We start from the raw sequence: 12,713 nt of genomic DNA, 5'->3' as shown, positions 1-12,713 counted from the left end.
TGTGACACTTTAACAAAGGGCCAAGAACCCCTGAGTTGGAAAGCATTCCAGGAGAAAGTCTTGGCTTGCTAAGGTCACTGAGACCCTCAAAGGCTTTCTGTCAAGTCTCTCCATTCTTTCTCCTCCTTAGATGATTCAGGGGACAGAGAGATGCCTTCTTGACAGCCTTGCCCTTCCAGAATAGCTTGCTTTGCAGAGAGACCCAGATCTCAGCCCCTGATGCTGCCTTTCTGATGGCCATTTGAAAAATCATTATTTAATCTAAATCCATCCTGAAATGTTCTTCTTCTCACTTCTGGCTTTTGCTTTTAAAATATTTATCCCAACGTTTCAAGGGAAACTTTAACCAGAGCATCTTGGAGCTGGAAACAAGAGGGAAGCTTCTCTTTTTTCAGCTGAGGAATGGGATTTGGGGCTGGTGGATAGAGCCGGTGTGGCTTAATATTAATTTAAGAAATTCAACCTTGTACTCTGGCTAGATGGGAAATTTCCAAAGGGTATCTGTTTTCCCATCTCCCCTCCTCCCTGCCAGCACATGTGAAGCGCCTCCATGGCGGTGCCTTCCCCCCAGAGGTGGCTGGAGAGCCGCAGGTGTGAGCTAGCTGGCTCTAAGTAACTTTCTCCCTCCTGATTAAGTGGTATGTGTGAATGAAGGAGATCCATGTTGATTCACACCAATCTATGCCTCGGCCGTGTGAGAGCTACTTCCAATTCCCCACAGCCCCAGCAAGCTTTGCAAGGCAGAAAGAAATATGACCAGGCAAGTTGAGAAAATAAATTAAACTAATGTCAACTTTTCTTGTTTCTCCCCTCATTATTAGGGGATGGAATAGGGCTCATTTATCAAGCGGGAAGAAAAAATTAATTGACACAGGCTTTAATATTATGATGTCTGGCTTGTCTGGTCACATTCCTTCATTTTTTGAAAGGCATTTTATTACAGTTTACAGCCACCAGCTGCCAAACTATTGGTGTAAACAAGAGAGCAGGTGCATCAATAATGCCACACTGGAGGGGCCCCGGATACCAACCTAGAGGCTACTTTGCAGGGAGAGAATAATGCCAGAGTGGGGCCGGGGGCCTAAGTGGAGCTTGTTGGGCTTGAGTGGGGAGAGAGAGTATAAATGGGGAGGGGGGGTGGGGAGTGAAAGGTTGCAGTCTTTGTGTCCTGTTTGCCAGGCATTATGGGGGAAGGAGGGAAGGCAAGAGGAGAATGGGAATGGCTGCCTCTTATGCTGGTCCCCTCTTGGAGTCTTTTGTTTATGGCTAGCCCTAAGGATGATTCCTTGGCTTGCCCAGGTCACTCTTTCTTTTGCTTGTTCTTTGTTCCCTTTTCAGATAAGTAATGAGGGCCTCTAGACAAGAGTATGCTGATTCCTCCAGGGTGACTGGCCCAATTTTGTTAAGCCAGGTTGCTGGAGAACAGGACTCTGTTTAAATGGGTCACCAAGTGTCACGCTACTCGGGCTCTTTGCACCAGAGCTGATGTTATAGATTGAGGCAGAAGTGGAAAGAGAAACTGTACAGAGGAGCAACTCATTCCCTTTCAAATCTGAGTTAAATGGATTGAGGGGGTGGGTTGAGAATCATTTTGTGTTTGCTTAACCCCCCCCTTTAATTTGGGGTTGCCCTTTGGATGTAATTGGCATAAAATCGTGGAATTCTAGAACTAATCCAGGGGTTCTTAACCTAGATTTTTTTTATTTTTTTAAATATTTATTTGAATAACCATATTCCATTATAATTTATTTCACTCATAATCCTCTATGTCATTTTATATAATTGAAAATGTTTTTCATAGAAGAGGGTCCATAAACTTCACCAGACTGCCCCATGCCAAGCAAAAGATAGAGAACCTTGGATCTAGTGTGACCCCTTCAGTTTGAAGGAAACTGGAGCCTACATCAGGGAGAAACCGCTTTTATTTTTAATATTCAGTAGCCCTGAGTTCAAATCCAACCTTTGAAACTGGGTGACCCTGGGCAAGTGAGCTAGAGAAGGCAATTGCAAACCATTCCAGTATCTTTGCCAAGAGAGCCCCAAAGAGGTCATGAAGAGTTGGATATGACTGAAACAACTGAACAACAATAGTAAAAAACAAACTTGCTTTTGGGCTTCCTTACAATCCTGTGAGGTCCGTATGTTCTATGTATTATCATTCCCATTATACAGATGAGGAACCAAAGAGGGGGAAAGTAGCCTGAGGGAGGAGGATAACTAAGGTGATAAGTGTGTCTGGTGTGGCTACAGACCAATCTTCTGTTAGTATAGCAAAGCTCATCTGCTTACTGCAGATCTCATGCCTATTTTCCAGCTGTAACAAGGGGAGGAGGGTAAGCAAGATTTTGAGAAAGACAACATTTTTGCATGTAGTCTTTATCCTGGTTTGAAAATGCATCAAACACCCAAGAAATGGTAAGCCTCATTTAGAATTATACGGTCCCAGCCTTTGCACCCAAGGCAATATTTCTATCTTGGATGTTGTGCAAGCTTTCCACAATACCATGTCTGTAAAAATATTTAGCATAAAACTTATCATAAAAACATTTAACAAAAATAAAAACAACACAGGCGACTCTTGTTCCTTCATGTTAATGAGAAGGAGCCATGGTGAAAAAAAAGTACAATTTTAAAAAAATTTGAAGGAATCTTCATCATGGTTGGGAAAGATGTAACTTCATAAATATGCTGCCACCTCTGCCCCCCATTTAGGTTCAGATGAAAAACGAGGTAGCAATACTTTTTAGCTCATACCAACTTGATAGTGAGAGGAGGAAGCCCCAAAATGTTCTGGGTCACAGGAGGGAAGAAGGAACCAGGCTGAACTTGAGCATGGATAATCGAGAGCTCACGTGTCTCCAAAGTGATGATGCTGAATGATAATGCCACTTGACATTTAATGATGGGGAAGATGAAGAGGATGCCATGCCCCTGATGGCCTACATTCTACCCACGGACCGCTCCTCCTCTCTCGCGTCCTCCAGGAATGGCTGGGTCTAGCGAATGCCTCTTTCTGCATTTGATGACCCCATTGTGTGTCGAGGATGACCTCCAGGGGAGAAGGCTCATTTCCTGATGGAGGCAGAACGTGTATATCTCTACTGCCTGTGGCTTAAGAGCCTGAGGGGAGGGCTTGGAAATGAGTTATACATACATTTGCATACATACACATGCCTTTAGTTTCCCCAGTGATCCTTGGAATAAATCAGACCATTTTCTCTTCTTTTCCTCTTTCGCCCCCTAAACCAAGCACTAGATTAACTCATGCCTCCCATCGATTTTCATTGAAGATGCATTAGGCACCGCCTGATTGCCTATTAGTGTTCATTGACCTATATGAAAATAGAAAATGATTTTCGAGGATAAGAGTGGTCCGTTCCCACCACTACCCCTCACTGTACTACTGCAGGACTCCCTGCTTTTTCAGAGACTGCCTTTGGCTTATTTTTATATATATATATATTTGGAGGCATTTTGTTTTCTGGGTTTCTAGTCTCTTCTTTTCCCTCCCCTCTTCCCCCTTTTAAAATAGACTATTATTTGAATGAATATTCAGTTCTATTCATTTGAATAAAGGGGGAAAAAAAGTTTGACTGTTAAATGCTTGTCTCCTAAATAGGGCTTGTTAGTTTCTAATAATAGCTTCATTCAGTAGGATGCCAGAGAATTCAATTTTTAAAATGCTCCCTGTCAAGTGCTACCTTATTTGTGTCCATTCTCTGTGCCCTCTTTTGTTTGGTATTTATCCTATCCTACACCTTCTTTGGCGCCTTTGGGAGGACACATGGTGCCTCTGATTAAAAAAAAATACCAAACAAACAGGGCTGGGGTTTTAGCAGAGAACTCAAAAGTTTGGGGTGGTTTTAAAAATGAGTGTTTCTGGATGGTGCTACCAACTAAAGACCAAAGAGAGGGGTCCTTGTGGGCTCTGCCTTTTTCTTCATGTTCTCACAAATTAGACTGGGACTTTTTCTTTTTCCTTTTTTAAATCCTTATGTTCTGTCTGGGTACTGGTTCTAAGGCAAATGGGCAGTAAGTCCTGGCCATGGGGGTTAAATGACCTGCCAGGGTATCTGAGGCCAGCTTTGAAACCAGATCCTCCCTTCTCCAGGCCTGACTCTCTCCCCACTGAGTCACCTAAGCTGTCCCCTAGGCGAAGTCTTTTTCAGAGAAGCCAATCCTCTGTCTTCCAACCTCAAAACAGATGTCCAGCTCTTTGAAGAAGCCCCGCTACTCTCTGAGGCTTGAACCATCTTCTGATCCGTCTTAGTTCTGTCCTCTTGGTTCCGAATAGTGTGAGCAGTGTTCCTGGGAAACAGTTTGGAGCAGTGGATGGAAGATCTGATTTCGAATCCCAGGTCCTGTTTCTGGCCCTTTTCAGTGGTGTGAATTTGGTATATTGCTTAACCTGCCCTCAGGCTCCTCATCTGTGTAATGGGGAGTCCCTATCTCATAGGGTTGATGTTGTTCAGTCATTTTCAGTTTTGTCTTGACTCTTGGTGACCCCATTTTGGGGGTTTTCTTGGCAAAGATACTAAAATACTTTGAGATTTCTCTGGCTCATTTGACAGAGGAGGAAATAGAGGCAAACAGGGTTAAGTGACTTGCCCAGAGTCACACAGCTAGTAACAGTCTCTCATGCTGGATTTGAACTCAACGCTTCCTGCCTCCAGACAGGACACTCTAACCACTGCATCACCTGGGTGCCCTAAGCACCCCAGGATGGATAAGAGGCTCAAAGATAATAGTGCCCTTCAAAAACAAATCAAAGCTAAAAACCCACTCCTTTTTTTTTTTCCTTGAGGGATCTTTCTGTTGGCCTTCTTAAAAAGAGCCAGGGTCTTGAATGAGGCACCTTCAGGAAACTGGTGTCCATGTGGAATCCAGAAACCCCCCAAATCGTAGCCTAGTGAGATCTGATGGCACCCCAGTCCAGTTAGCTTGAAAGTGAAAACCTCAAGTCTGACCTTGAGGGAAAGTCCAATTTAGGGAGTCTCAGACTAACAAGAGACCTTAAAGGAGTTTAAGTGGGGATGGCTAATCCCATCCAAGTATCTCTTTTGTCCCAGTGGTTTCTCCCCCTAAGCCAAAGTCCTTTAGGAGGTAGCCCAGCCCTTTGGCTGGATCTTTCCCTTTTGTGTCCATTGTAAAGCATCTCCCCCTCACTGTTATTCCTGTCTAGGATTCCTCATTTTCTTTGTTACCATTGTAAAGCCTATCAAATACACTCTCCCATCCTCAGTCCTCAATTCCCCTAAAAGGGTATAGGAGTTCCCCAAATTCTTTTGTTCTTTGGAATTGTCATCTCTCTAGGTGACCCTCCCCAGAGTTCAGTGACCGCAGCTGGATTTGTGTGGCAGCTCTGCCTGGGGGCCTAATTTAGCACTAAAGAGTGGTTTTTCTGACTATTTAATGGTTCTGTGTTTTTTCCAGTTTATATTCTATTAAATATGTTCCATTTTATATCAAATATGTAATAAATAATAATAAAGGGCATCTCACAAGTCTTAGTCCAGTTTTAAGCTGTTAAAACTAATAATAATAAATGTGTTATTTTATTAAATATATTCCATTTTATAGTAAATATATAATAATGAATAAATAATAATAAGGGGCATCCCACAAGTTTAAAACGATCATAGCCTAAGTGAAATCAAATGAGAAAATATAGCACATATATGTGAGTTATTAAGAGGTTCGTGAAGCATAGGTTATGTATCCCTGCAAACCCCAGGTCAATGAGACTTCCAAAGCACCCCTTGAACCATTTTCTGGTTTTTCTCCTCCACTTTCCCCTCATCTCCTACCCTGCCCCTTTCTACACAGCTCATTTGAAGAAAAAAAATTTTTAAAGATCTCTTCACCCCTGCCTGAGCCTTCTCCCTAATGTATACTTTTCTTCCTTTCTGCTTAAAACTGCATTAAGACTCCTGGGACACCGTCTGTAAATACTAGTTTATTATCATTAGCTTTAATAGCTTAAAACTATATTAAGATTGGGGGATATCTTGTGTATACCCTAAGACCTAGCAATACCATTGCTGAGTCTGTTTCTCAAGGAGATCAGGGAAAAAGGAAAAGAACCCACATGTTCCAAAATATTTATAGCAGCTTTCTTTGTTGTAGCAAAGGACTGGAAATTGAGGGGATGTCCATTAGTTGGGGAATGACTGAACAAATTATCTTATATGATTGTGATGGAGTGCTGTAAGAAATGAGGAGCAGATTAATTTTTTTTTAACTTTGAAAGACCTACATGAGGTAATGAAGAGTGAAACAAGGAGAACCAAGAGAACATTTTATACAACTACAGATTTAATATTTGAAGAATAACTTGTGAATGTTCACTCCAGAGAATGAACTGAGAACTGGAAATACCAAAGACAGAAGCCCAATGCTGCCTTCTGTGAAATAGTAAGAGGCTGAATAAAAAAGAAAAAGAAAAGAATTTGCCTTGGAGCTGATACTTGGTATCAAATTTAAGATCAAAAGTAAGAGTTAAAAAAAAAAAAAGACTTGTGGGACACCAACTACAAATGCTAGCTAATGATTGATGATGATTCTGACTACAACTACAACTCCTGACAACAACCACCACAATGCCCTGGCATCAGTTTTTGATAAGGCATCAGGATGTCATGGCGAGAGCCCTGAACAGGAGATGATGGAAAGTCCTTTGGTCAAATCCCAACTCAGTCACTTACTAGCTGGGTGGCCCTTGGAAAATCCTTCAGTTTCTCTGAGCCTCAATTTCCTCATCTGAAATATAGGAACATCAGTAGCATCAGTCCACAAGAATTTATCAAGCATTTTCTCTGTGCTAGGTATAAAAATGCAAAGCATATAAATACAAAATATACAAAATACACAAATATGAAATAGACCAAATAGAGAAATCCAAAAAATACAAAAATAAATATAAAGAGGACAAGAGTAAGGATTAGACCTGGTATTTCATTGGTATGGGAAACTCCTTTTGCTAATACCAGTCACTATCTTTTCTGTAAGTTACAGTTTTAGAGTGTTGCCGGAGACAGAGATTAAGTGACTTTTCCAAGGTCTAAGTCTTCCTGGCTGGCTCTCTATCTACTCCTCGAAAATACAATAAATACAAAGAAAATAAATACTACACAGTTAAATCAGAGGCAGTTTGGGAGGGGAAGCACTTCACTGAATCGATGTGCCCATCAAATGGGATGATATACTACGTAAATGCAAGCTATTTTTATTACTTCTTTAGCAGGAAGATTATGAAACAAGTCTTGTATCCTTAAAAGTCCCAGGAAAATGAGACTTCTAAGAATTCTATTCTTTCCAAAGCACCCTTTGTGCCATTTCTGGGGTTTCTCTTCTCTTTGACTTCCTCCTCATCTCCCACCCTGTCCTTTCTCCTACCCAGTTCATGTGTGTGTGCGTGCATGTGAATATCTCTATATCTAGATATAATCCTTTCGCCCTAATTATGCTTTTCTTCCTCCGTCTCATATTTTATTTTATTTGGGAGGGAGGGGAATTGTGAACCACTGAACTACTCATTCATTGTCAATAATAATGTAGCCATGAGATAAAATGATTACCAGTTAAGGAATAACACTTATTGATAATTAAGAGTTTCATTGCTTCTTTGCTTTCCCCCCAGTAGAATAAATAAATATTTTAGACATAATCAAGTTTGTTTTCTCAACCCAGGCCAAACAGATAGACATGTTGGAATGATGGAGATCTTTAAAATCCTGCAAATGAGGCCCGGCGCTCTAAAATTGTTATGCATGCTGAGTACATGGGCTTGAAACCCAAGCTATCTCCTTTAATCAAGAAAAATCATTTTTGTGATACTTGCATTCCGAGTCCCATGGGGTTAGGGAAGGGACCAGTCAGGAGAGCATCAGAGTTGGAATTTGAAATGATTTGGTGCCACCAGCGTCTCCCCCCACCTCCCCACCCTCAGGTAACAGTCTGCATTTCAATTCTGATCTCTCCTTATCTCAGAATTGGTGGCGCTGTCTGGGAAAAGAGGGCAGCAAAATTCTCCATCCCTGTGTTCCCTAACAAGTTTCTAATGGTGATAATGCCTGGTGTTGAGACAATTAATGATTCACACAACAACTGTGGATGGTCTGTAGGGCAGGGGAGGGTTATGGTCTTCCCGCTAGGGAGAGGAGCTGTTGGCAACTGTAGAGACTTAATGAAACAACTATCAAATAAATACGTGCTGGAGTACAGTGTCGCCTTTAACATATTCCAACCATTGGCAAGGAAGATGCCAGTGCTGTGACTCACTGCACCACATACTGCGTGTACTATTTTGCAGTAGTTGGGGTGAGTTCTGCTGAACCATTCACATTCTCACCCAGATCAACCGGCCTGGTTGCAGGATAAAGTCTTTTTTGGAGAGAGGCTTGTTCTGGAGGTGAATGTCAACCCTGTGACCCTGGCTTTGCCAACTGAACCAACTGGTACGATAAGTGCTATTATTATACCCAATTTACAGATGAAGAAACTGAGGCTGAAAGAGTCGAGTCAGTTGCGTAGGTCCACACAGCTAGTAAGTGTCCAGGGTTGGATTTGAACCTTATCTTCCAGATTCCAAGTCCTGTACTGTAACTGCTGCACCACCTACATGCTCAGATAAACAGCCACTTGTTTGGGAAACAGATTCTTAACTAGGACAGGATGACTAGCTTGGATTTTGTCCCAGGACCTTGAATTTGGAGTGCACCAAGCAGTGTTGAAACATCAGAACCTAGCACCTAATTTGCAAATAGTTCAAGGAGGGAACTACCAGGTAGGAGAATGGATTGTCCAGTTCCCCACTCCTCCGTGATCCATGTGATGGCTTTGAGTCTGGCTGCATCCTTTCTGTCATTCATCCCAGGTGTTGTTTGGGCTGTTTGCCCCAGGGGGAAAATCATTCCTAACTATTCTTACTTCTGATAACACAGAGGATTCCCACCCTTGTGTAGAAGGGACATATGAATTCCCTTCCTATGATTTTCCAATTATTTTCATGCCAAATAATAATAGAGGTTTTAGGTCACAGCCTGGCATCTTCTGTGACAAGGCAGGAGGGTAGTCTCTATTCCCTTTTCCCCATTGTGTTGTCCAAGGCCATCGAAATGGTCCATCTCATGAACAAGTTGAGTTCGCCATCATTGAAAAGGATTTAAACCCAAACTGGGTGCCTATCTCTTAGGGATGTTGTGGGATTCATGAGAAGTTGGATTCAATATCTTCTAAATTCTCTTCCAGTGCTAGGATTGAATGATCCTAGCTCTGTCATCATTTAATAAATATTCAGGAAAGGTTTTTACTAACCTCAACAGAACCTTGTTAGAAAAAATAAAACGTTTTACGGGAGAAGAACTGGTAATGGTAGGAAATCATAGCAGGTAAACATGCCAAGGCCAAAGAGAAGTGCTATGTATTTTTTTTTTTTTAGAATTATCTAGGACTTCAGTTTATACTTGTCTTTTCCTTCTACCTGGTCATTAATAGTGTTGAAAATGGGCTGATGCAAACAAAAAATGGAATTAGCAAAGAAGAATTGGGGAGAGAAAGAAATTAGCCCTGAGGAGACGGGAGGTAACCACAGGGAAGGCTTAGGATTTTTTTCCTTTGGCCGCCCATGGTGATAGGTTTTTGAACCTTGTGAACTAAAGTTCATCATCCAGGCCCTATTTGGAACAAGACCTTTTCCTGATCAAGGCTTCAAGCCCCAAGGGTAACCTACTTTATAACTTCTACCAGGTGAGTTTAGGAAAAGTATGCCAGCTCTCTTTACTGCCAATTTTCTTATCCCAAGTTGACTCCATTGGAATAGACATGTTTAATCACCAAGAAATAGACATTCAGTCAGTCAGTAAGCCAACAAATATTTACTAATTGCTTACTCTGTGCCAAGTATTATGCTGAGCACTTTACAAATATTATCTCAGGGAAAGTTAGGTGGCTCAGTAGATTGAGAGCCAGGCCTAGAGTCAGGAGATCCTGGGTTCAAATCTGGTTCCGACATTCCCTAGCTGTGTGACCCTGGACAAGTCACTTCACCCCCATTGCCTAGCCCTTACCATTCTTCTATCTTGGAACCAATACACAATATTGATTCTAAAATGTACAATAAGGGTTTAATAACAACAATAAAAAGTAAGAAAATAAAATAAGAAAACAAGGAAAGACAAAGAGTAACCTCTACCCTCAAGGAGCTACCACTATAATGGAGGAGAATGACAGTAACAAGTTTCCATAAGAGATCTAAATAGTGTAGAAAAAGGTCATCTTCAAGGAGAAGGCATTCATAGTTGGGGGTACTGGGAGAAATTCCCTGCGGAGTCTAAAATGGTCTTCTTTCCTTCCTCCTTCCCTCCCTCCTTCCTTCCTTTCTTCCTTCCTCCCTCCCTCCCTTCCTCTCTTCCCTCCTTCCTCCCTCCCTCCCTCCCTTCCTTCCTTCCTTATCCTTCCTTCCTTCCTGCCCTCCTTCCCTCCCTCCTTCCTTCCTTCCTTCCTTCACTCCTTCCTTCCCTCTCTCCTTCCTTCCTTCCCTCCTTCCCTCCTTCCCTCCCTCCTTCCTTCCTTCCTTCCTTATCCTTCCTTCCTTCCTGCCCTCCTTCCCTCTCTCCTTCCTTCCTTCCTTCCTTCACTCCCTCCTTCCTTCCTTCCTTCCCTCCTTCCTTCCCTCCTTCCCTCCCTCCCTCCTTCCTTCACTCCCTCCCTCCTTCCTTCCTTCCTTCCTTCCCTCCTTCCTTCTTTCCTTTCTTCCTTCCTTCCTTATCCTTCCTTCCTTCCTTCCTTCACTCCCTCCCTCCTTCCTTCCTTCCTTCCTTCCTTCACTCCCTCCTTCCATCCTCCCTCCCTCCCTTCCTTCCTCCCTCCCTCTCTTCCCTCCTTCCTCCCTCCCTCCCTTCCTTCCTCCCTCCCTTCTTTCCTTCCTTCCTCCCTTCCCTCCTTCCTTCATCCCTTCCTTCTCTCCTTCCTTCCTTCCTTCCATCCTCCCTCCCTCCCGCCTTCCTTCCTTCCTTCCTTCCTTCCTTCCATCCTCCCTCCTTCCTCCCTTCCTTCCTCCCTTCCTTCCTTCCTTCTTTCGATCCTCCCTCCCTCCTTCCTTCCTTCCTCCCTCCCTTTTTCCTTCCTTCCTCCCTTCCCACCTTCCTTCCCTCCTTCCTTCCTTCCTTCCTTCCTTCCTTCCTTCCATCCTCCCTCCTTCCTCCCTTCCTTCCTCCCTTCCCACCTTCCTCCCCTCCCTCCCTCCTTCCTTCCTTCCTTCCTTCCTTCCTTCTTTCCATCCTCCTTCCCTCCTTCCTTCCTTCCTTCCTTCTTTCCATCCTCTCTCCCTCCTTCTTTCCTTCCTTCCTTCTTTCCATCCTCCCTCCCTCCCTCCTTCCTTCCTTCCTTCCTTCTTTCCTTCCTTCCTTCCTCCATTCCCTCCTTCCTCCCCTCCCTCCCTCCTTCCCTCCTTCCTTCCTTCCTTCCTTCCTTCCTTTCTTCCATCCTTCCTCCCTCCCTCCTTCCTTCCTTCCTTCCTTCCTCCCTTCCTTCCTTCCCTCCTGTTACCTTAAAGGAAAAATCAATGGGATTTTGAGATTAATGCTTAAAAAGAAATTAAATTGAGAAATGTCTTTTTTTTTAAGCAACAATACAATTTGCATGTGATGATTTTTAACAAGCCCCAAAACAAAACTTTCCCCTTAATCTTTAGCTTATATACATGTTACATGGCACACTCCACTGATCTGAGAATTTCTGAATACCTTTCCAGAGATAATTAGTGACCCTTTGGGGGGACTGTAGCTGAAAAGTGGAAACCAGCTTGAGATCTAATAGTATTGACAAAAGTTCCTGAAGCTAGGGACTGTTTGCCTGCCATCTTTGTATCTCCAGTGCCTTGAACAGAGTAGCCAGCTAATTAATGCTCATTGAGTAGAGTCCAGAGAGGCAGCATAGTGGAAAGAACACTGGAGTCAGAAGACCAGGGTTTCCATCCTCATTCTGCTATTTACACTCCATTTGGCCTTGGGCAACTCTTCCATGAACTTCTCTGAGTCTCAAGTTTCCTTTCCTATAAATTAAGCGATTGGACCAGATAATGTTTTAGGGTCCCTTTTAGCTTTACTTCTTCTGGATCTCTGATTGGATCAAGGTCATGGAACTATTTAGTAGCAGTGTTGGAACATGAAACAGTGTTGGAAGGGTTTCATTCCTCAGTTTAACCCTTTTTGCTTTCCCATTTCTCTTCCTGCCCTCACATTCAAACAAAACTTGTAGTGTTTGAAAAGGACTTAAGGTAGAATATAAAGAGGTCAGGATTCCAAGTCAGAGGCCCTGGGTTCAAATTCCACCTCTGATGAGTACTACTATTCTTCTTCTTCTCTGCTACTACTATTCTTAATACCATTTTTAAAGCACTCTAAGGCTTGCAAAGCATTTTAGAAATTGCACATTTTATCCTCACAACCATCCTGGGAGGTAGGTACTATTATCCCATTTTATAGATAAGGACCCTGAGGCTGAGAAAGGTAAAGGGGCTTGCCCAGCTAGTAAGTGTCTGAGGCGACATTTGAACTCAAAGTTCTAGTATGACTCATATAATCTTGAACAGAATCACATAACCTCTCTGGACCTCCGTTTCTTCATCTATAAAAATAAACAGCTTAGATGAGGTGGACACTAAGTTACCTTGAGAGGACAGATCTTGATCTCATATAAAACGATATAAAATG

The 12,713-nt window shown here is 42.7% G+C and overlaps 1 protein-coding gene across 21 annotated transcripts in view; it reads left to right on the top strand.

Moving 5' to 3' along the window:
* The window catches only part of MSI2 (musashi RNA binding protein 2), a 553,967-nt gene that overhangs the window by 429,112 nt on the left and 112,142 nt on the right, over window positions 1-12,713 (top strand). The gene's annotated exons all lie outside the window — the stretch shown is intronic.

The sequence above is a fragment of the Monodelphis domestica genome, chromosome 2 (genome assembly GCF_027887165.1).
Source record: "Monodelphis domestica isolate mMonDom1 chromosome 2, mMonDom1.pri, whole genome shotgun sequence".
Lineage (NCBI taxonomy): Eukaryota > Metazoa > Chordata > Mammalia > Didelphimorphia > Didelphidae > Monodelphis > Monodelphis domestica.
The sequence above is the reverse complement of the archived record's forward strand: the minus strand, read 5'-3'. Positions and strand labels throughout refer to the sequence as shown.